General features: G+C 35.2%; 6 non-coding genes across 6 annotated transcripts; all 6 read right to left on the bottom strand.

The window, feature by feature from the left end:
• Positions 1-981: 981 nt before the first annotated feature.
• On the bottom strand, positions 982-1,053 carry Trnaq-uug (transfer RNA glutamine (anticodon UUG)). The gene has a single exon. It is a non-coding gene; the product is annotated as a tRNA-Gln (tRNA).
• A 4,659-nt stretch (positions 1,054-5,712) lies between these two features.
• Positions 5,713-5,784, bottom strand: Trnaq-uug (transfer RNA glutamine (anticodon UUG)). Its single transcript has one exon. It is a non-coding gene; the product is annotated as a tRNA-Gln (tRNA).
• Positions 5,785-6,924: 1,140 nt separating this feature from the next.
• Trnaq-cug (transfer RNA glutamine (anticodon CUG)) lies at positions 6,925-6,996 on the bottom strand. Its single transcript has one exon. It is a non-coding gene; the product is annotated as a tRNA-Gln (tRNA).
• Positions 6,997-19,949: 12,953 nt separating this feature from the next.
• Trnaq-uug (transfer RNA glutamine (anticodon UUG)) lies at positions 19,950-20,021 on the bottom strand. The gene has a single exon. It is a non-coding gene; the product is annotated as a tRNA-Gln (tRNA).
• Positions 20,022-21,139: 1,118 nt separating this feature from the next.
• On the bottom strand, positions 21,140-21,211 carry Trnaq-cug (transfer RNA glutamine (anticodon CUG)). Its single transcript has one exon. It is a non-coding gene; the product is annotated as a tRNA-Gln (tRNA).
• A 2,097-nt stretch (positions 21,212-23,308) lies between these two features.
• Positions 23,309-23,380, bottom strand: Trnaq-uug (transfer RNA glutamine (anticodon UUG)). Its single transcript has one exon. It is a non-coding gene; the product is annotated as a tRNA-Gln (tRNA).
• Positions 23,381-24,310: the final 930 nt, after the last annotated feature.

Here is a 24,310-nt window from a genome sequence, read left to right as displayed (position 1 = left end):
GGTGTTGTTGTCTGTGTGTATTTCGGAGACAGTGCTCACTGATTAATAAGGCCTTGTCGATGATCCGAAAGTGAAATCTGTGTTCTGTTTACATGCTGCTATGTTGACAGTCCAGCATCTAAAAAAGAGCAGGTCAACCTTTGACAAGAACTTCACCGTAAAGTCATCTTTGAAGATATTTTAGATTAACATATGATTTGTATTGATTGTCACACAGTGGAAAGGTCAGAACTGCGAAACAAATGTAGAGAACATATAGTAAAATTAATAGTGTCCTATGTCCATATCTGCCGATAACTGCAGTCAGATCACCTCACCTGTTTGCAAAACAAGGATTGAGCGAAAAAATGCGAATGCATCGAACTATTTTTTTTTCTCATTCGTAAGCTCTAGGTCAATCGTACATTCATTAACTTCGTAGAAACTGCCGAGGTAGTCCGAATAGATCAGGGTTTATTTGTTGTTTCGGAGACATTTTCAGCGAACAAAATTAAACATTTTTTGTAAATTACTGCGAAGACTTGAAAAATCCAAGGACGTAAGGAAAGGTCGTTGAAAGATCCAATGACGTATGGTGAGGTCGTTGAAAAATCCAAGGGCGTATGGAAATTTCTTTGAAAAATCCAAGGGCTATGGAAAGGTCTATATATGTATCAATAAACAACCATGTACAGCGATTAACTGACACTTACATAGAGACAGAGCTGATGATCCTCCGACAATATGAAGAAATTGTCATACTTCATTTTAGCTTCGAGCTTGTTTTATTTTTAATTTGTAACTCAACAATTGTAACAATTTATTCATACTTTGTTGAACAAACCGGTTTTCAAACTATGTTTTATGACGAAATAGACACACATAGGGATCATATTCGCTTCAATTTGCATACACCCACCTCTTCTTTCGCATTAGGATTTACAAAAATAAAATAAAGTCTTTAAATTAATGTAAAAAAGAAAGAAATTAAAATAATATTCAAGGTTCCACCGAGATTTGAACTCGGATCGCTGGATTCAAAGTCCAGAGTGCTAACCATTACACCATGGAACCGATGTAGCATGTGTTGATGAGACACTTATAAAAAATGTCTCCACTGTTCTACACCAAGATCTGACAACGGCCGTTTAGGGGGCATGTTCTGATGACTTATGTTATTAGCAAAATCACCAATTTTATCAGCCAACCAGATGAAGTCTTACACCTTCGCATTTCGGAGACTGTGCGGTGTGCTAAAGATCATCATGGTGTGCTGAAAGATTGGAAATTTAAAATTTCTGAAAGCTGCATTTCCATTGGCTAATTCCAAAATTAGTAGAATATGACCTCTTAGCGGTCGCTCTCAGATCTTCACGTAAGGCAGAGGAGATTTGAATTTGAAATCAGATTCTCCCAGGCTTGTATCTATCAGTGTACATAGTTGCCTTATCTTATGTACACAGGAAGTGTAAATGTGCAGTGGGAACACGTCACGAGTTGTAATTATATTGACACTAAATATGAAAAGAACTGTAACCCGACTGGGAATATCGTTATTCAATTTTTAGAAGGCAAATGAAGTACCTTTGTTGTTTAAGGTATAAAGTACATTCTGATCAACTTTTGTAAAAGAAACACCAAAGGAAACGCTGAATGTGGCTCTAAATTAACTGATTATGATAAAGGTAAAGATTCACATCTGAGAAGTGTAGATACATGTTCATTATTAGAATTTAGATAAAATTAAACAATGTTACATGTAACTGAGACATGTGAGTCTTTAGTGCAGTTTCCAAATTTCACCCAGTAATACATACTAATCATCTGTAAACAATATTCTCTTATACATAGTTTTTTATATTTCTTCTATGAAATCCACTAGTAGTACGGAAAAGGGTCTCTTGTCTCATTCAATAACCTATGGGTCCCCGGACACCCATTCTGGCCTCTAACCCTTTGATAAGCTATCCACCACGCGACATATACCTGTTTGGATACTTTTTCTTGATTTTTCTATGACGTCCATATGGCTTTTCGGATGTCTTCCCTGCTCTCATACGTAGAACCCTTGAGTTGGATCTGTATTCAATATATACACTGTACAAAAATGCTGACTTTTCGGAGAATTTATTTTGCGGGCAATAAAGAAAGTTCCTTGCTCTTGCTCTGAGCAAAAACCCATGAAAATGTTTATATTTTATTTGCTAATTAGTTATATCTGATACATTGACCCTCACAAAACTATTTTATTTATGAACCTGAGATGAAATTCTACATTTGGCCTCTTTCCCTAATGTAATTGTGCCTTCGAACAATGGACAAGGTATATTCCATAATTTAAATGTCTTAATCACTCAGCAAAGAGAGGGAGAGAGAGAGAGAGAGAGAGAGATCCACAAGTAAGTTAGTTTCTTCACAGAATAATAGAAACCACTAGCCAATTTCTGACTGCAGTTGTAAGATATCTGAGCAGAAAGTAACAGCTACTTTATAAGTATGCAAGTCAGTTTAATGTGAGTTATAGGCCACCAAGTAGTATTCCTCAGAGAAGATACAATTCTCGGTTTTAAAAATTAAAGCCACACAAGTACCAGTTTATTACTTTGTGAAAAATGGGTTCATTATGAGAAAATGGCGGCAACCGATGCACCTGCTGGTGAAAGTGTTGTTCCGAAGGCATATGGACAGGACATGCATAGTATAGCCCATAAAACCCCTTAAGCTGGTCATTTGGTGTCAGTAAGACTTATCACAAGATCCTGAATCGTTTTTATTTGCTGAAAATTAAAGTGATGTTTTTAAGTACCTTAGCTCATCTTACACTTGTCAAATGGTAGGAAATCCCAATCAGAAGATATCTAAGGCACATCTGCAACCTATTCCTGCATTTGACCATTTGACAAGCCATCTAATAGAAAAATGGTAGACTCTCGGTTCTTTACCTAACACAAAGTCAAGCAAGCAACACTTGTTGACCATAATGTATGCGTCCCCAAGCTTTTCATAGGCAATTCCTTTAAAGAATATTAAAGCAAAACGTGTTCTAAAAGTTTAGGCAATGTTTTAACACTTGTTTGCCTCCCCAAATCTGTCCAGCAAATTTTATGTTTGATTATTTCCAACAACGTATGCAGGAAGTAGACATTCAATAGTTTAATTTTTGTATCTGTCACCCTGAAAGTAATGGGGCTAGCTCAAGACTGTCCGAAAACTCTCTCACCTACCCAGGATACATGTATACCATTATATTGAATCAAACCTTATAAAAGACAGTGATCAGTAAAATCCTGGATTGTATAATTATCGAGTAAGATCAGGAGAGTTTTTTAAAATATATAGTGTATCCCATATTGGTAATTATCACCAAATAAAAGACGCCATGACTACCCTAGGACAGCAAAAGACTGTCCCAAAACAACCTCAACTACCCATGATACATGTAGGCGATTAAATAGAACAAAACCAAATAAAAAGACAGCGATCTGTAAAATTCTACCCTGTATAATTATCGAGCAAGATCATTAGAGTTTATTCTTTTGTTGATACTTGCTGAAGACTGTCCCAAAACACACTCATCGACCGCAACATTCATATTTCAAAATATCTTTAAAGCTTCTTTCTTAAATCTTTAATATGACAAAGAGCAGCTGAATAATTACATCCTAAGAGTCCTATCTTTATATTTGCAAAATTCTTGAACCAAATTATTAATTTTAATTGGTTTGATAATGGCAAGAATTACAAAAAATAAAAGTAAAATCTCCTGTAAAATCTTTTGTCTCTGATTATTTTCAGTTTTAGAGACAAATGTTTTAATGGATGCAAAGTAGTTTTAAAGCTGTTTTTTGTTTTTGTTTTTTATATATATAAATACATTCAAAGGTTAAGGTTCCGTACATTAACAATACAAATTAAGTATTTGGGAACAACTGTACACTAAATCCAATACTTCTAATCGCAAATAAATACTTTTATCATGATACGAACATGATTTTCCACAGTTTGATTATTTGGGTTTTTTTTTTTGCGGCAAAATATGTTCCAAAATGAAGATCATGATAAGAATAATAACACCTGTAAGGAATGATTAATTGTTTTTAATGTCATTTTACCTATAAACTTTTTTATGTGCTATTGATGTTGATCTGAATTATTTATTTTCGCGGGAGCTAATGTACAATATTATCACAGGAAAAGAAAGACGTCTGTGAGGTGCGTCAAAATGGGTGACGTACAATACAATCCTTACAACCAGGGTTCGTCCGATGAATACTCGTTAAGAAGATTACGAGGGAATATATCATTGTCATTTCTGATCCTTACTTTGCTAAAATAACTAATGTTTCCAAGTAATGAGAGATGACACTAAGAAGTAGATTTCTTAAACTTTGAAGGTAAATACTTCAGTGCGTCAAAACTGGGGTTGAAAAAGATGGACCACCCTGTTGTAGTGTATGCGTTTTTGTTCTCGTAAGGTGCTATAAATCGCATAGATCTTCGAGAAAGCATATGGTTTTAGAGACGATTAAAACTGTGTTGGTAATGTACACCTCAAAAAAGGGGAGTGAAAGAGTTATCGACATAAAATGAATGCCGTAAAGGAAAAAATTTAGAAATTTAGAGAGACACGAGATGGACGACAAAGACGATACTGATAAAACTTAGTATTTACATTGTTGCAGGACCAAATCTGTATGAAAACAGCAGTTGGAATGATGTAATTGTAAAGTTCAGAAACAGAATATACAAAGTTTGTAGTAACTGACATTGCGTTTGTCATACGACAAACTACGGAATCAATTCAGTTGTCGGCAAATCGCAAGATACAATAACGCAGAAGGAAAGTTGATCGAAAAACTTGCAAGCAACCATTTACAGCTTGCATCAATGAAAATTAGAAAATTCTTGACTAGAATTATGAATGTAGCACTTGCAAGCAGTCATTTACAATAATGCAGAAGGAAAGTAGCACTTACAAACTGCCACGTACAATTTGCATCAATGAAAATACAATACACATTGATAGAATTATGAAAGTAGCACTTGCAAGCAGCCATTTACAATAATGCATCATGGAAGATTAGGAAATACACGCATATAATTATTTCGGTAATCCACCTCCATATATGCCTGCCATATTTCCGACAACGTGTGTGTCCGATTTAGATTTTTAACGTAGCTTTAAAATAAATTCAGTCATATCGCTACGATGCCTGCAATGTGGCAGTTTATAGTGATGTCTAGCACTGGGGCATCATGCTGCAGACATGTAGCATGATGTACCACACAGACACATTATCCTGACACCAGGCCGACCAGTCCTAAAACTAACCTCTTAATGCTGTGCGCCTAGCGAGGTAGCTGTTAGTACCATTTTTGTAAGTCTTTGGCATGACTCGGCCAGGGATTTAACCGACGATCTCCCGCCTCCGAGGCGGGCGCTCTAACCACTAGGCCACTGGAGCGGTCCGACAACGCAAGCTTTCAATTTCTAGGTTATCTTTGTCCTTTGACGGTAAGTGAAAAATTAAGAAAACAAAGTCGTAATTACAAAATTTCTAAGTGCAAAAATTGTAATGTTGTTGAAGAGGATTTAGGTAATATATAGTTGTAAGTACGAATTACTGAGTTGTAAGTAAGGGGCTGTAAGTCGCTTCTTCTTCTTCTGTACATTCGCCTCCTGTTCCACATGAAACTTTGAGAAAAGTATTTGAATAAAAATAAAAAAAACCTAGGTTCCACCGAGATTTGAACTCGGATTGCTGGATTCAAAGTCCAGAGTGCTAACCATTACACCATGGAACCTATCGGTTACAACGGGTCATCTTCTCAAAACTTATTAGTAGGTTGTAGTATATGCGTATTCTTTACTGTTTTGCTAAAACATGTGCATGAGGTAGTAGGAGCGAGGCGATAATACTCAATAGGAAGAGAGCTATTCCAGTATCCAATGGCAAGGACATGCGCAAACCGCAATATGTATGTGTGTGACGGGTTCGCACACACTGGCTGCTGAATGGAAAAGTAAAAATAAATATACACACATTTGGCGGGAAACACTTTACAACGCAGGTTTGTTCTTTTCCTATCACCATCATATACGTGAATCAGAGGAATAATTTAGCAGTGAGTACCCTGTGGACACAAACTTTTGGTGTCCGCAATATAAAATGTTTCCATCAAGAAGGTTTATGCTTTGAATCCGTGTCCATAACGCATTAAATTGGAATACACAGAGTGGGAGAGAGAGAGAGAGAGAGAGAGAGAGAGAGAGAGAGAGAGAGAGAGAACAACTATAAAAGAAAAAGATCATATTTGTATAACAACAATGTGATCGTAAAGTGTACCTCTTATCACTTTGCACATTAGTGACATTTATAATAAATGTGTACGAATACAGTTTCTAAGGTATCGAGTGCTGGTCAGTATCAGTGTTGTCATGGTAGAGGTCACGTTATAGAAAAGGGATTCGCTATTTAAAATCGATATCGACTAATATATGCATATATTCATAATGAAACACATATAGTGCAGTGTAATTGACTCCTCGCGGAGAAAAGTGAGAAAGAGGTAACGGTCCGCAGCCAATATCAAGACATAAAGGAAATGTGTTTACGTTGCGCAATTCTTTAATTGCAATTAATAAATCAAAGTCGAAATTACAAGATATCTTTGTTTTCAAATCGTAATGTAGTTGCAAAGAATTTGCGAGATTCCCCTTTTTAAGTGCGAATTATTGAATTGTCAGCAAGGAGCACTAGGTTGCAACTCTATTGCGAAACTAGATTCATATTTCGCACTAACCCATTTCCAAGCAATACTGTATGTCGTTAAATAGGTACATACAATGTATCCTCTCATACTCGCTTCTACTATTGTACATTTGTCTTCTGTTCGACATAAAACTTTAAGAAAAGGTATTTTTAGGATTAAAAAGATAAACTTAGGTTCCACCGAGATTTGAACTCGGATTGCTGGATTCAGAGTCCAGAGTGCTAACCATTACACCATGGAACCTATCGATGACACAGGGTCATATTCCAAAAACATGTTAGGAGGTAGTAATATATCAGTATTATATCAGCTTACCGTTGGACTCCCTTGTGTTCATTTATATTACCGATAGGGTGCATTCATGTTGTCAGAGATTTCGTCTTACTTTATGAATAAAACGTTACACTCCTGTAATACACACAAACAAACACACACACACAGATTAATATATATATATATATATATATGTATGTATATATATATATATATATATATATATATATATATATATATATATATATATATATATATATATATATATATATATATATATATATATATATATATATGAAAATAATAAAAGTGTATATGAAGATTAAAAGTGAAATGCCTAAAAGATTAGTACTATTACGTTCGAGTGGAATGTATATTAAATTAGTAAGATACATTGAAATATCTTAAAGTGATTAAATAAAATGAAATTATGCTGGCTAATTTAAAATCAAGTTATAAAGTTCACTTATGACTATCAGGCTAAATTTAGGCAGATCAATACTCTGTATATAAATAATGATATAGTATGTTTTCCCCGAGATTTTAAAGTTCTAAATATGTCATCATTTAACCATCAAGGCGATATTTCTTCTATATTCCTGTCTACGTGAAAACCTCAGAGTCTGGGACTCTGTCTTGAAATCATATCCAGATGAGTTTCTTTAGGAAGCCCATTGAAAATGACATTATTTTATTGATGGAATTTAAGTCCTTTTACCGTCTTGAGTTTGGAACACTCATTACTAAAATTCGCACCTGACTCTTTGGTGCGGAATTGAAAGCACATGTTTCAAACACATACTGGTCCAGAAAATGCCGCGGCTCATATCCTTTCATCTGCACAAAAGCTGACATCCAGATTTCATCTATACCGATAAATATAGGTTTCATCTATACTTATAAATGTAGGTTTGATTATGAGCACTCACAATCTTTAAGTTGTTGAATTTTAAATATCATGGTGTTTACATAGGTTTACTATGGGAACTGAATTAGTACCGTGAGTTCTGTGGACTGAACACATTTGCTCGTGAGATGCCACAGGCCACTCTTGCTTTGGCAATTCTGGCATTTGTCTCATCATCGCTTTGGACTGCACGCGACTGCTACTGCCAAGACAGGTGATCTTGTCCACTGCCAGGTGGGTTTGGCCATTCACGGTGATGGTATCCTCTTGGTAACCAAAACAATAATTTCCTTTAACTTCGTCTTCGGCTGTAGTCTCCTCAGATTGAAAAACAATCCGGCCCACCGGCATCTGATAACGATATCATTGTCCTTACAGTATGGAGCGCTAGGCGATATGGGTACCGTAATGGCAAAAGATCACGTGATAACCAGCAGGCCGCGCCTTTTAAATTCTCAATTTCGAGGTCAATCCTATTGATCACACCTTGGAATATATGCCGATAACTGCAGTCGGATCACCTCACCTGTTTGCGAAAGAAGGATTGTCCGAAAAATTGCGAATGCATCTAACTACTTTTTCATTCGTAAGCTCTAGGTCAATCGTACAGTCATTATCTTCGTAGAAACTGTCGAGGTAGTCCGAATAGATCAGGGTTTATTTGTTGTTTCGGAGACATTTTCAGCGAACAAAATTAAACATTTTTTGTAAATTACTGCGAGGACTTGAAAATTCCGAGGAAATATGGAAAGGTCGTTGAAACATCCAATGACGTATGGTGAGGTCGATGGAAAATCCAAGGGCGTACGGAAATTTCTTTGAAAAATCCAAGGGCTATGGAAAGGTCTATATATGTATCAATAAACAACCATGTACAGCGATTAACTGACACTTACATAGAGACAGAGCTGATGATCCTCCGACAATATGAAGAAATTGTCATACTTCATTTTAGCTTCGAGCTTGTTTTATTTTGAATTTGTAACTCAACAATTGTGACAATTTATTCATACTTTGTTGAACTAACCGGTTTTCAAACTATGTTGTATGACGAAATAGACACACATAGGGATCATATTCGCTTCAATTTGCATACACCCACCTCATCTTTCGCATTAGGATTTACAGAAATAAAATAAAGTCTTTAAATTAATGTAAATAAGAAAGAACTTAAAATAATATTCAAGGTTTCACCGAGATTTGAACTCGGATCGCTGGATTCAAAGTCCAGAGTGCTAACCATTACACCATGGAACCATTGTAGCATGTGTCGACAAGACACTTGTAACAAGTGTCTCCACTGTTCTACGCCAAGTTCTGACAGCGGTCATTTAGTGGCCATGTTCTGATGACTTATTTGTTTGTTTGTTTTTTTTTTGTTTTTTTTTGTTTTATTAACCCCGTAATAGGTTGACCAATGGGTCGGGGAACCATCCCAAGGTCACCTTACAATCAAACATTTCTGGTTATCAGATAATCTAGGGATAATAAATATAATCTACAGAGAAAGTAAAAAAGAAAACACACACACACACACACACACACACGCATATACACATGCATATGGCACACAATCTAGGTGACATGGCCTTTGTGATATTACAATATTTTGTTCCTGTTTACCATCAAGACAGAGACAAATTAAATGTTCATTGTTGAGGTCCATTTTTGAAGAAATTGGTCCTGTTTTTTATTTACCTTAGCATTGTATTTTTCAATGTTCTTATGCATTGCAACTATTTGCTTGAAGGCAAAAATAGAAGGATTTTTCATATTGAATCTGCAAGTATAAATATAATATTTTGCCAAAATAAGCAGAAAATTACCCAAACTGTCCAGTTGTTCACTTCCTAAAAATGTTTCTTTTTTGGACAGATATACAATATTTGGGCAAAAAGGTGCAAAATCTTCAATAAAACGGTACCAAAACTGTGAAGTAATACTGCAGTCATAAAAGAGATGCTCAATACTTTCAGTTTCACTCTTACAGAAAGTACATTTGTTGTCATCAAATATGTTAATTCTTTTAAGAAAATCATTAGTAGCGATTATTCTATGGATTAATTTAAAGTTAAAAGAGATCAACTTGGTATCCTTGGTACAGCGTTTTGCCCGGCTGTATATATCAGACCACTCCTCACTACTTATATTTTTATTAAATACTTGCATCCAAGCTTCTTGCTTCGCAGTGTGTTGCCTTTTAGTTTCCTGTAAAAGATCTTTGTAAACATACTTGGGTGAATCTTGTTTTCGCAAGTTCGTTATTTTATCCTCCTGCTTATCAAAATTATTATGTACTAGATGGTTTTTTATGGCATCTTTCCATGCTTTAGGAATTCTGAATATTAAGGAGAAGTATTTCAAGAAATCATCGGTTCCAGTTTTTTGTTTTATTATCTCAAAAGGTATTAAATTACCGTGGTCATCTACTAGATCGTTCAGAATTTCAAAACCAGCTTCTGTCCAGGATTTGTATTGATAAATCATTTTAGGGGGGACAAAATTTAAAATACTCATGGATAGATACTCGTTAGGACTTTGCGGTTCTTCTTTCCATTTAGATACTGCCAAAATTACATCTCTCCAAAAACTGTTTTTAATGAACTTACTAAATTCTTCTAATTTCCTTCTCCCTAAATTCCAAATATCCTTTTTATTTCTGAGTATAGTTGTATTGACTAAGTTCTGCCATGTTCCATCTTCCTTTTCCAGCAATCTTTTAACCCATCTTATCTTAATATACCTAATGAATGAAAATATGTGTATCATATTTAGTCCTCCCTCGTTTTCTGGGGAAACTAGTATATCACGTTTTATTCTCTCTACTTTTCCATCCCATACAAATTTAAATAACATGCGATTTAGTTCTGCTTCAACTTTTGCTGATGGGTTAGGAAGTGCTGAAAAAAGATGTATGAATATGGGCAGAACAAGAGTCTTTACAACAATTACTTTACCAACTATTGACAGATGTCTTTGACTCCAGCTTGCCAGTATTCGTTTTGCCTTTGTTAATTTCTTCATATAATTAATTTCCACCATCTGTTGTAAATCTGGAGAAAATTCTATGCCAAGGAGTGTAAAGTTCGAAGAGGACCAAATTAGGCCCATTTCGGGACATATTCTTTCATTAGAAAATTTCCTGTTTCCAATCCAAATAGCTTTTGTTTTTGTTATGTTACATTTAAGTCCCGATAATAGAGAGAAACCTTGCAAGATATTCATAGTTGCTTCAAGAGAAAAACTAGATCCATCAAGAAGAATAAAAGCGTCATCGGCATACTGACCCAATTTATATTCACTGGCGTCAAAGATTACTCCCCGTACATCCACGTTTTGCTTTAAAGTTATAGCTAAAATCTCAACCCCAATGATAAACAAATAAGGTGCAAGGGGATCTCCTTGACGACATCCTCTTTCAAGTCTAAAAAAAGATGACATATGTCCATTATTTATAACACAACTATTAGAGTCATTACAAAACAGTTTAAACCACTTACAAACGGAATCACCAAAATTAAAAGATTGTAGAGCTTCTTCCACAAAGATCCAGTTAATTGAGTCAAAGGCTTTTTCGAAATCCATTAACAATAATAAACCATATCTGTTTTCATTCTCAAGTTGGTCCATGATATCATATAATAGTCTGGTGTTTTCTCCAATGAATCTACCCTTCATATATCCTTTCTGAGTATCGCTGATTATTGATGGAAGAACCTTTTTAATCCTAGCTGCAATTGCTCCCGAAGCAATCTTATAATCAGTATTTAAAAGTGATATAGGTCTCCAGTTTTTGAAATATCTTCTGTCTTTTTCCTTCTTTGGTAGACATGTGATGACTCCTTGAGTCTGAAAATCTGAAAGTTTTCCTACAGTATATCCGTAATTTATTGATCTACATATAAATCCCCCCAGAGACTTCCAAAAGAATTTATAGAACTCTACAGTGAATCCATCCGAGCCAGGACTTTTTCCATTTTCCATCCGTTTTAGAGACATACCGAATTCATTGATTGTAAGCAGACCCTCGCATGATTCTCTTTCCTCTCGACTAAGTTTAATATTGTGATCAAAAAATCTATTTCGAGTTTCTTGAGTAGCCTCGTCATCAAGCTGAGCTATTCTACTTTTGAACAATTCCATATAAAACTGTTTTTGTGCTTCTAAAATATCTATTTGGTCAGATATATTTGTCCCATCATCTAAAATAATTTCCTTTATTGTCTTATTAACATAGTTTCTTTTTTCAAGATTTAAAAAGTACTTTGTGCTTTTTTCCCCAAATTCATACCATCTTGCTTTAGATCTTAATATAACACCTTCTATGTATTTTTTCCTAGATTCCTCTAATTCTGCTTTTTTTCTCTCTAAATTTTCCAGAATTTCCTCATTTATGTTATTCGACAGTCCCCCCTGAATTTCTATTATTTCCTGCTCAATTTTCTTTAATTTTTCCCGTTTCTCTTTTGATTTCCTAATAGAATAACATATAGTTTCAGATCTTATTTTCATTTTCAAAATTTCAAAGAACATTTGGTCGTTACAGGAAAGAGAAACATGGAGAGAGTCATCTTTATTTTCCCCTACATAATATTCATTTACAGTGTCAGTTATACACTTTTTGACCAAATCAGTATACTCAGTGTTCCTCAACAGTTGGTTATTAAATTTCCAATATCCTTTTCCCCTTGGAAACGTTGAAAACGCCACACTCAAAACAATAGCTGAATGATCAGTCTTGTACCCTGGTAAGATACATGCATCAGCTGTATTCATATGAATGTCATCCGATACAAGAAAGTAATCTAGTCTACTTTGTTTCAAGGGAGATTTTTGCCTCCAGGTATACATCTTTAAGTCTTGGTTGGAATTTCGCCAGGGATCAATTAATTCCAATTCGTTTTTCAGGTCTTGAATCGCTGCCCTAGACTGTTGGTGTTTGTCATGTAAAATATTATAAGTATCCAAATCTAAGTCTTGAACAGTATTCCAGTCTCCGCACATTATAATTGATGAGTTCTCAAAAAATAAAGTCTCCTCCTTTAACTTTCTAAAAAAGCTAGGATTATCCTCATTATAACCATACAAATTCACGAGGGTTATTCTGTTGCCATTAATTGTAATATCTAAAATAATAAATCTCCCTTGACTGTCACATCTTTCTCTATGGATTATAAATTCAAAAGTATTTCTAAAAAATATTGCAACCCCAGCACTCTTACTAGAGCAGTGGCTAAATATACATTTGTATCCCCATTCAGCTGCCCAATATATTTCATCGTTCTTTGTACTATGAGTTTCTTACAAGCATATTATAGATACATTCTTTTGTTTTACCCAGTGGAAAATATCCCTTCGTTTTAAGACTGAACCTTGCAGGCCTCTAACATTAATAGATATAATTTTTATGTTATTATCCATGAAAACAGCAGAAATTTTACACATACATATTCTTGTACAGGAATGTATGAAGTAATTATCACCTTGAGTTTATCATATGCATGGCTTTCACACTCACACTCACACAGAATACAAACATCCATAATAAAATCATCCATGGTGTTACAGTAAATGCTGTAGCTTTGGCTGCGTTTAACATTGATACAGTATACTATGGACAACAAGTGAAACAACTCCATTTGCGATAACTCTTATGCACCTCTGACAGACCTTTCCGGAGCTAAGACAGTTTTGTAAACCAAACAGCACAGATTAAAAAGAATATAAATTACAACTTAATGAATGAAAAAAGGGGTAAAAGGGAAGAAAAAGAAAGGGTGAAAGAGCGCATACATGGGAGAGTTGGGTGATTGAATGTATTAGCAAAAAAAGTGAGACTGAGAGATTTATCGTGGAGGAGTAATGTTGAGAAAAGTGAGTAAACAACTGAGTAAATGTGTATATGAGAGTATAAGAGTGAAAGATGATTTATAAACTAGTGAGGGAATTTATTAGGGAGAGATATAACAGTGGACCAGCGAATAAACAAACCTATTAATTAAGGATAAAATTGGTGAGGGAAAGAAATGTCTTATAAACAAAATATTAAAACAAATTAGAGTAGAAAAAGGAGTATAAAAACGAAAGTTCACATACCTATTCGGCCAATTTCATAAGTTCATAGAATTGCATATTACACTTATAATCTAATTTTCTCATCAATTTCATCATAGATGTCAAATTTTATCCTTTTTCCTGATTTGGTTTTACCATACACAGATCCATTAAAATACCATGCACTGTCAATTTCGTGATGCCTAGATAATTTATTGATAAGTTCAGTATTCAGCCTGGTTACATCCTCTACCAGTCTAACTCCTTTGTACTGCAGAAAATCCTTCCTCTTCTTGATAATTGGAAGTTTACAATCCAGACTCCAAAATCTGACAATCACTGGCCTTGGTTGTCCCTGTCTACCTGGAATCCTATGCACAGCCACTATGTCCCTGTTATCTAAATTAATTTTTGTAACTTCCTTCACCAATTTCGGAATTCTCTCTCTCAGATTTTCATTTTCCTCCTCCTCCAGCCCTAAAACTTTTATGTTCAGCTTCCTTGAATATTGTTCGGATTGGTTTGAAGCTGCACTTGCTTGCTCTGATCTCCTCTCGTAATCTTTCATATCAATCCTCATTTTATCATTTTCCTTCTTTGCTTCCTGTAATTTTTCTAGCAACTGGTGGTTTTCAAATTCCAGTGAATCCACCCTATCCATCAACTCTCCTGTCCTCTCCTTTACTACCCTTTCACTTTCTGCTACTATCTCCTTTCTCAGATCTTCCTTCACATTCTCTAACAATTTCCTCACAATAGTTGTAACAATTTCTATTAGGTCATCTTTTTTCACCAAGTCAGCAATAGCAGATGTAAAATCTGCTTTTGAAATGCTCCCTCTGAGACTTTGCTTTATTTCGTCCAAGTCCAGCTGAATTGTACTCAAGGTTGATTCACTCATACTTGTGTCAGATGTTTCCATTAGGGTGCCACTCTGTAATCTGGTTTTTATTTGTTGCTTGCCTTGATCTTTCTTTCCACTCATACTTGTAGATAATCTTGTTTGGACTAATTTTTTCTCACTACTCAGTTGTGACACTGACATTTATTACTCACCATGTGCCAAACAACTCTTACAGTTGAAGGCAAACTACACTGAAGTAAGTAAATGAGTCAAACAGATCAGGTAGGGAATGTCTCAAAACTGCACCACTAAACTTCCATCTCTATTCCATCATATTTGAATTTTGAGTGCAAAAACACATTTTTTTTTCAAAATTGATTAAGATCTACCAATAATGTTGTATGTCCTGCATTCCTTGAATATTCACACATAATCCCAACAAGTATGAACCATTTCACTGTAAAAATAACCACTTATAACTGCCAAAATCTACAGAGCCCACTTTACTAGCTTCCACCTATGGCCGCCATTACTGAAACCTCTCTGTTCTGATGACTTATGTTATTAGCAAAATCGCTAATTTTACCAGCCAACCAGATGAAGTCTTACACCTTCGCGTTTCGGAGACTGTGCGGTGTGCTAAAGATCGTCGTGGTGGGCCGAAAGATTGGAAATTTAAAATTTCTGAAAGCTGCATTTCCATTGGCTAATTCCAAAATTAGTAGAATATGACCTCTTAGCGGTCGCTCTCAGATCTTCACGTTAAGACAGAGGAGATTTGAATTTAATCAGATTGCCCCAGGCTTGTATCTATCAGTGTACATAGTTGCCTTATCTTATGTATACAGGAAGTGTAACTATGCAGTGGGAACACGTCACGAGTTGTAATTATATTGACACTAAATATGAAAAGAACTGTAACCCGACTGGGAATATTCTTATTCAATTTTTAGAAGGCAAATGAAGTATCTTTGTTGTTTAAGGTATAAAGTACATTCTGATTAACTTTTGTAAAAGAAACATCAAAGAAAACGCTGAATGTGGCTCTAAATTAATTGATTATGATAATGGTATCGATTCACATCTGAGAAGTGTAGATACATGTTCATTATTAGAATTTAGATAAAATTAAACAATGTTACATGTAACTGAGACATGTGAGTCTTTAGTGCAGTTTCCAAATTTCACCCAGTAATACATACTAATCATCTGTAAACAATATTCTCTTATACATAGTTTTTTATATTTCTTCTATGAAATCCACTAGTAGTACGGAAAAGGGTCTCTTGTCTCATTCAATAACCTATGGGTCCCCGGACACCCATTCTGGCCTCTAACCCTTTGATAAGCTATCCACCACGCGACATATAGATGTTTGGATACTTTTTCTTGATTTTTCTATGACGTCCATATGGCTTTTCGGATGTCTTACCTGCTCTCATACGTAGAACCCTTGAGTTGGATCTGTATTCAATATATACACTGTACAAAAATGCTGACTTTTCGGAGAATTTATTTTGCGGGCAATAAAGAAAGTTCCTTGCTCTTGCTCTGAGCAAAAACCCATGAAAATGTTTATATTTTATTTGCTAATTAGTTATATCTGATACATTGACCCTCACAAAACTATTTTATTTATGAACCTGAGATGAAATTCTACATTTGGCCTCTTTCCCTAATGTAATTGTGCCTTCGAACAATGGACAAGGTATATTCCATAATTTAAATGTCTTAATCACTCAGCAAAGAGAGAGAGAGAGAGAGAGAGAGAGAGAGAGATTCACAAGTAAGTTAGTTTCTTCACAGAATAATAGAAACCACTAGCCAATTTCTGACTGCAGTTGTAAGATATCTGAGCAGAAAGTAACAGCTACTTTATAAGTATGCAAGTCAGTTTAATGTGAGTTATAGGCCACCAAGTAGTATTCCTCAGAGAAGATACAAGTCTCGGTTTTAAAAATTAAAGCCACACAAGTACCAGTTTATTACTTTGTGAAAAATGGGTTCATTATGAGAAAATGGCGGCAACCGATGCACCTGCTGGTGAAAGTGTTGTTCCGAAGGCATATGGACAGGACATGCATAGTATAGCCCATAAAACCCCTTAAGCTGGTCATTTGGTGTCAGTAAGACTTATCACAAGATCCTGAATCGTTTTTATTTGCTGAAAATTAAAGTGATGTTTTGAAGTACCTTAGCTCATCTTACACTTGTCAAATGGTAGGAAATCCCAATCAGAAGATATCTAAGGCACATCTGCAACCTATTCCTGCATTTGACCATTTGACAAGCCATCTAATAGAAAAATGGTAGACTCTCGGTTCTTTACCTAACACAAAGTCAAGCAAGCAACACTTGTTGACCATAATGTATGCGTCCTCAAGCTTTTCATAGGCAATTCCTTTAAAGAATATTAAAGCAAAACGTGTTCTAAAAGTTTAGGCAATGTTTTAACACTTGTTTGCCTCCCCAAATCTGTCCAGCAAATTTTATGTTTGATTATTTCCAACAACGTATGCAGGAAGTAGACATTCAATAGTTTAATTTTTGTATCTGTCACCCTGAAAGTAATGGGGCTAGCTCAAGACTGTCCGAAAACTCTCTCACCTACCCAGGATACATGTATACCATTATATTGAATCAAACCTTATAAAAGACAGTGATCAGTAAAATCCTGGATTGTATAATTATCGAGTAAGATCAGGAGAGTTTTTTAAAATATATAGTGTATCCCATATTGGTAATTATCACCAAATAAAAGACACCATGACTACCCTAGGACAGCAAAAGACTGTCCCAAAACAACCTCAACTACCCATGATACATGTAGGCGATTAAATAGAACAAAACCAAATAAAAAGACAGCGATCTGTAAAATTCTACCCTGTATAATTATCGAGCAAGATCATTAGAGTTTATTCTTTTGTTGATACTTGCTGAAGACTGTCCCAAAACACACTCATCGACCGCAACATTCATATTTCAAAATATCTTTAAAGCTTCTTTCTTAAATCTTTAATATGACAAAGAGCAGCTGAATAATTACATCCTAAGAGTCCTATCTTTATATTTGCAAAATTCTTGAACCAAATTATTAATTTTAATTGGTTTGATAATGGCAAGAATTACAAAAAATAAAAGTAAAATCTCCTGTAAAATCTTTTGTCTCTGATTATTTTCAGTTTTAGAGACAAATGTTTTAATGGATGCAAAGTAGTTTTAAAGCTGTTTTTTGTTTTTGTTTTTTATATATATAAATACATTCAAAGGTTAAGGTTCCGTACATTAACAATGCAAATTAAGTATTTGAGAACAACTGTACACTAAATCTAATAATACTAATCGCAAGTAAATACTTTTATCATGATACGAACATGATTTTCCACAGTTTGATTATTTGGGGTTTTTTTGCGGCAAAATATGTTCCAAAATGAAGATCATGATAAGAATAATAACACCTGTAAGGAATGATTAATTGTTTTTAATGTCATTTTACCTATAAACTTTTTTATGTGCTATTGATGTTGATCTGAATTATTTTATTTTCGCGGGAGCTTATGTACAATATTATCACAGGAAAAGAAAGACGTCTGTGAGGTGCGTCAAAATGGGTGACGTACAATACAATCCTTACAACCAGGGTTCGTCCGATGAATACTCGTTAAGAAGATTACGAGGGAATATATCATTGTCATTTCTGATCCTTACTTTGCTAAAATAACTAATGTTTCCAAGTAATGAGAGATGACACTAAGAAGTAGATTTCTTAAACTTTGAAGGTAAATACTTCAGTGCGTCAAAACTGGGGTTGAAAAAGATGGACCACCCTGTTGTAGTGTATGCGTTTTTGTTCTCGTAAGGTGCTATAAATCGCATAGATCTTCGAGAAAGCATATGGTTTTAGAGACGATTAAAACTGTGTTGGTAATGTACACCTCAAAAAAGGGGAGTGAAAGAGTTATCGACATAAAATGAATGCCGTAAAGGAAAAAATTTAGAAATTTAGAGAGACACGAGATGGACGACAAAGACGATACTGATAAAACTTAGTATTTACATTGTTGCAGGACCAAATCTGTATGAAAACAGCAGTTGGAATGATGTAATTGTAAAGTTCAGAAACAGAATATACAAAGTTTGTAGTAACTGACATTGCGTTTGTCATACGACAAACTACGGAATCAATTCAGTTGTCGGCAAATCGCAAGATACAATAACGCAGAAGGAAAGTTGATCGAAAAACTTGCAAGCAACCATTTACAGCTTGCATCAATGAAAATTAGAAAATTCTTGACTAGAATTATGAATGTAGCACTTGCAAGCAGTCATTTACAATAATGCAGAAGGAAAGTAGCACTTACAAACTGCCACGTACAATTTGCATCAATGAAAATACAATATACATTGATAGAATTATGAAAGTAGCACTTGCAAGCAGCCATTTACAATAATGCATCATGGAAGATTAGGAAATACACGCATATAATTATTTCGGTAATCCACCTCCATATATGCCTGCCATATTTCCGACAACGTGTGTGTCCGATTTAGATTTTTAACGTAGCTTTAAAATAAATTCAGTCATATCGCTACGATGCCTGCAATGTGGCAGTTTATAGTGATGTCTAGCACTGGGGCATCATGCTGCAGACATGTAGCATGATGTACCACACAGACACATTATCCTGACACCAGGCCGACCAGTCCTAAAACTAACCTCTTAATGCTGTGCGCCTAGCGAGGTAGCTGTTAGTACCATTTTTGTAAGTCTTTGGCATGACTCGGCCGGGGATTAAACCCACGATCTCCCGCATCCGAGGCGGGCGCTCTAACCACTAGGCCACTGGAGCGGTCCGACAACGCAAGATTTCAATTTCTAGGTTATCTTTGTCCTTTGACGGTAAGTGAAAAATTAAGAAAACAAAGTCGTAATTACAAAATTTCTAAGTGCAAAAATTGTAATGTTGTTGAAGAGGATTTAGGTAATATATAGTTGTAAGTACGAATTACTGAGTTGTAAGTAAGGGGCTGTAAGTCGCTTCTTCTTCTTCTGTACATTCGCCTCCTGTTCCACATGAAACTTTGAGAAAAGTATTTGAATAAAAATAAAAAAAACCTAGGTTCCACCGAGATTTGAACTCGGATTGCTGGATTCAAAGTCCAGAGTGCTAACCATTACACCATGGAACCTATCGGTTACAACGGGTCATCTTCTCAAAACTTATTAGTAGGTTGTAGTATATGCGTATTCTTTACTGTTTTGCTAAAACATGTGCATGAGGTAGTAGGAGCGAGGCGATAATACTCAATAGGAAGAGAGCTATTCCAGTATCCAATGGCAAGGACATGCGCAAACCGCAATATGTATGTGTGTGACGGGTTCGCACACACTGGCTGCTGAATGGAAAAGTAAAAATAAATATACACACATTTGGCGGGAAACACTTTACAACGCAGGTTTGTTCTTTTCCTATCACCATCATATACGTGAATCAGAGGAATAATTTAGCAGTGAGTACCCTGTGGACACAAACTTTTGGTGTCCGCAATATAAAATGTTTCCATCAAGAAGGTTTATGCTTTGAATCCGTGTCCATAACGCATTAAATTGGAATACACAGAGTGGGAGAGAGAGAGAGAGAGAGAGAGAGAACAACTATAAAAGAAAAAGATCATATTTGTATAACAACAATGTGATCGTAAAGTGTACCTCTTATCACTTTGCACATTAGTGACATTTATAATAAATGTGTACGAATACAGTTTCTAAGGTATCGAGTGCTGGTCAGTATCAGTGTTGTCATGGTAGAGGTCACGTTATAGAAAAGGGATTCGCTATTTAAAATCGATATCGACTAATATATGCATATATTCATAATGAAACACATATAGTGCAGTGTAATTGACTCCTCGCGGAGAAAAGTGAGAAAGAGGTAACGGTCCGCAGCCAATATCAAGACATAAAGGAAATGTGTTTACGTTGCGCAATTCTTTAATTGCAATTAATAAATCAAAGTCGAAATTACAAGATATCTTTGTTTTCAAATCGTAATGTAGTTGCAAAGAATTTGCGAGATTCCCCTTTTTAAGTGCGAATTATTGAATTGTCAGCAAGGAGCACTAGGTTGCAACTCTATTGCGAAACTAGATTCATATTTCGCACTAACCCATTTCCAAGCAATACTGTATGTCGTTAAATAGGTACATACAATGTATCCTCTCATACTCGCTTCTACTATTGTACATTTGTCTTCTGTTCGACATAAAACTTTAAGAAAAGGTATTTTTAGGATTAAAAAGATAAACTTAGGTTCCACCGAGATTTGAACTCGGATTGCTGGATTCAGAGTCCAGAGTGCTAACCATTACACCATGGAACCTATCGATGACACAGGGTCATATTCCAAAAACATGTTAGGAGGTAGTAATATATCAGTATTATATCAGCTTACCGTTGGACTCCCTTGTGTTCATTTATATTACCGATAAGGTGCATTCATGTTGTCAGAGATTTCGTCTTACTTTATTGATAAAACGTTACACTCCTGTAATACACACAAACAAACACACACACACAGATGAATATGTATATATATATATATATATATATATATATATATATATATATATATATATATATATATATATATATATATATATATATATATATATATATATATATGAAAATAATAAAAGTGTATATGAAGATTAAAAGTGAAATGCCTAAAAGATTAGTACTATTACGTTCGAGTGGAATGTATATTAAATTAGTAAGATACATTGAAATATCTTAAAGTGATTAAATAAAATGAAATTATGCTGGCTAATTTAAAATCAAGTTATAAAGTTCACTTATGACTATCAGGCTAAATTTAGGCAGATCAATACTCTATATATAAATAATGATATAGTATGTTTTCCCCGAGATTTTAAAGTTCTAAATATGTCATCATTTAACCATCAAGGCGATATTTCTTCTATATTCCTGTCTACGTGAAAACCTCAGAGTCTGGGACTCTGTCTTGAAATCATATCCAGATGAGTTTCTTTAGGAAGCCCATTGAAAATGACATTATTTTATTGATGGAATTTAAGTCCTTTTACCGTCTTGAGTTTGGAACACTCATTACTAAAATTCGCACCTGACTCTTTGGTGCGGAATTGAAAGCACATGTTTCAAACACATACTGGTCCAGAAAATGCCGCGGCTCATATCCTTTCATCTGCACAAAAGCTGACATCCAGATTTCATCTATACCGATAAATATAGGTTTCATCTATACTTATAAATGTAGGTTTGATTATGAGCACTCACAATCTTTAAGTTGTTGAATTTTAAATATCATGGTGTTTACATAGGTTTACTATGGGAACTGAATTAGTACCGTGAGTTCTGTGGACTGAACACATTTGCTCGTGAGATGCCACAGGCCACTCTTGCTTTGGCAATTCTGGCATTTGTCTCATCATCGCTTTGGACTGCACGCGACTGCTACTGCCAAGACAGGTGATCTTGTCCACTGCCAGGTGGGTTTGGCCATTCACGGTGATGGTATCCTCTTGGTAACCAAAACAATAATTTCCTTTAACTTCGTCTTCGGCTGTAGTCTCCTCAGATTGAAAAACAATCCGGCCCACCGGCATCTGATATCGATATCATTGTCCTTACAGTATGGAGCGCTAGGCGATATGGGTACCGTAATGGCAAAAGATCACGTGATAACCAGCAGGCCGCGCCTTTTAAATTCTCAATTTCGAGGTCAATCCTATTGATCACACCTTGGAATATATGCCGATAACTGCAGTCGGATCACCTCACCTGTTTGCGAAAGAAGGATTGTCCGAAAAATTGCGAATGCATCTAACTACTTTTTCATTCGTAAGCTCTAGGTCAATCGTACAGTCATTATCTTCGTAGAAACTGTCGAGGTAGTCCGAATAGATCAGGGTTTATTTGTTGTTTCGGAGACATTTTCAGCGAACAAAATTAAACATTTTTTGTAAATTACTGCGAAGACTTGAAAAATCCGAGGAAATATGGAAAGGTCGTTGAAAAATCCAATGACGTATGGTGAGGTCGATGAAAAATCCAAGGGCGTACGGAAATTTCATTGAAAAATCCAAGGGCTATGGAAAGGTCTATATATGTATCAATAAACAACCATGTACAGCGATTAACTGACACTTACATAGAGACAGAGCTGATGATCCTCCGACAATATGAAGAAATTGTCATACTTCATTTAACATCGAGCTTGTTTTATTTTGAATTTGTAACTCAACAATTGTGACAATTTATTCATACTTTGTTGAACTAACCGGTTTTCAAACTATGTTGTATGACGAAATAGACACACATAGGGATCATATTCGCTTCAATTTGCATACACCCACCTCATCTTTCGCATTAGGATTTACGAAAATAAAATAAAGTCTTTAAATTAATGTAAATAATAAAGAACTTAAAATAATATTCAAGGTTCCACCGAGATTTGAACTCGGATCGCTGGATTCAAAGTCCAGAGTGCTAACCATTACACCATGGAACCATTGTAGCATGTGTCGACAAGACACTTGTAACAAGTGTCTCCACTGTTCTACGCCAAGTTCTGACAGCGGCCATTTAGGAGCCATGTTCTGATGACTTATGTTATTAGCAAAATCGCTAATTTTACCAGCCAACCAGATGAAGTCTTACACCTTCGCGTTTCGGAGACTGTGCGGTGTGCTAAAGATCGTCGTGGTGGGCCGAAAGATTGGAAATTTAAAATTTCTGAAAGCTGCATTTCCATTGGCTAATTCCAAAATTAGTAGAATATGACCTCTTAGCGGTCGCTCTCAGATCTTCACGTTAAAAGACAGAGGAGATTTGAATTTAATCAGATTGCCCCAGGCTTGTATCTATCAGTGTACATAGTTGCCTTATCTTATGTATACAGGAAGTGTAACTATGCAGTGGGAACACGTCACGAGTTGTAATTATATTGACACTAAATATGAAAAGAACTGTAACCCGACTGGGAATATTCTTATTCAATTTTTAGAAGGCAAATGAAGTATCTTTGTTGTTTAAGGTATAAAGTACATTCTGATTAACTTTTGTAAAAGAAACATCAAAGAAAACGCTGAATGTGGCTCTAAATTAATTGATTATGATAATGGTATCGATTCACATCTGAGAAGTGTAGATACATGTTCATTATTAGAATTTAGATAAAATTAAACAATGTTACATGTAACTGAGACATGTGAGTCTTTAGTGCAGTTTCCAAATTTCACCCAGTAATACATACTAATCATCTGTAAACAATATTCTCTTATACATAGTTTTTTATATTTCTTCTATGAAATCCACTAGTAGTACGGAAAAGGGTCTCTTGTCTCATTCAATAACCTATGGGTCCCCGGACACCCATTCTGGCCTCTAACCCTTTGATAAGCTATCCACCACGCGACATATAGATGTTTGGATACTTTTT

The sequence above is a fragment of the Sinohyriopsis cumingii genome, chromosome 17, assembly GCF_028554795.1.
Source record: "Sinohyriopsis cumingii isolate HCF-2022 chromosome 17, ASM2855479v2, whole genome shotgun sequence".
Classification (NCBI taxonomy): Eukaryota; Metazoa; Mollusca; class Bivalvia; order Unionida; family Unionidae; genus Sinohyriopsis; species Sinohyriopsis cumingii.
This window is presented reverse-complemented; position numbering and strand designations above follow the sequence as displayed.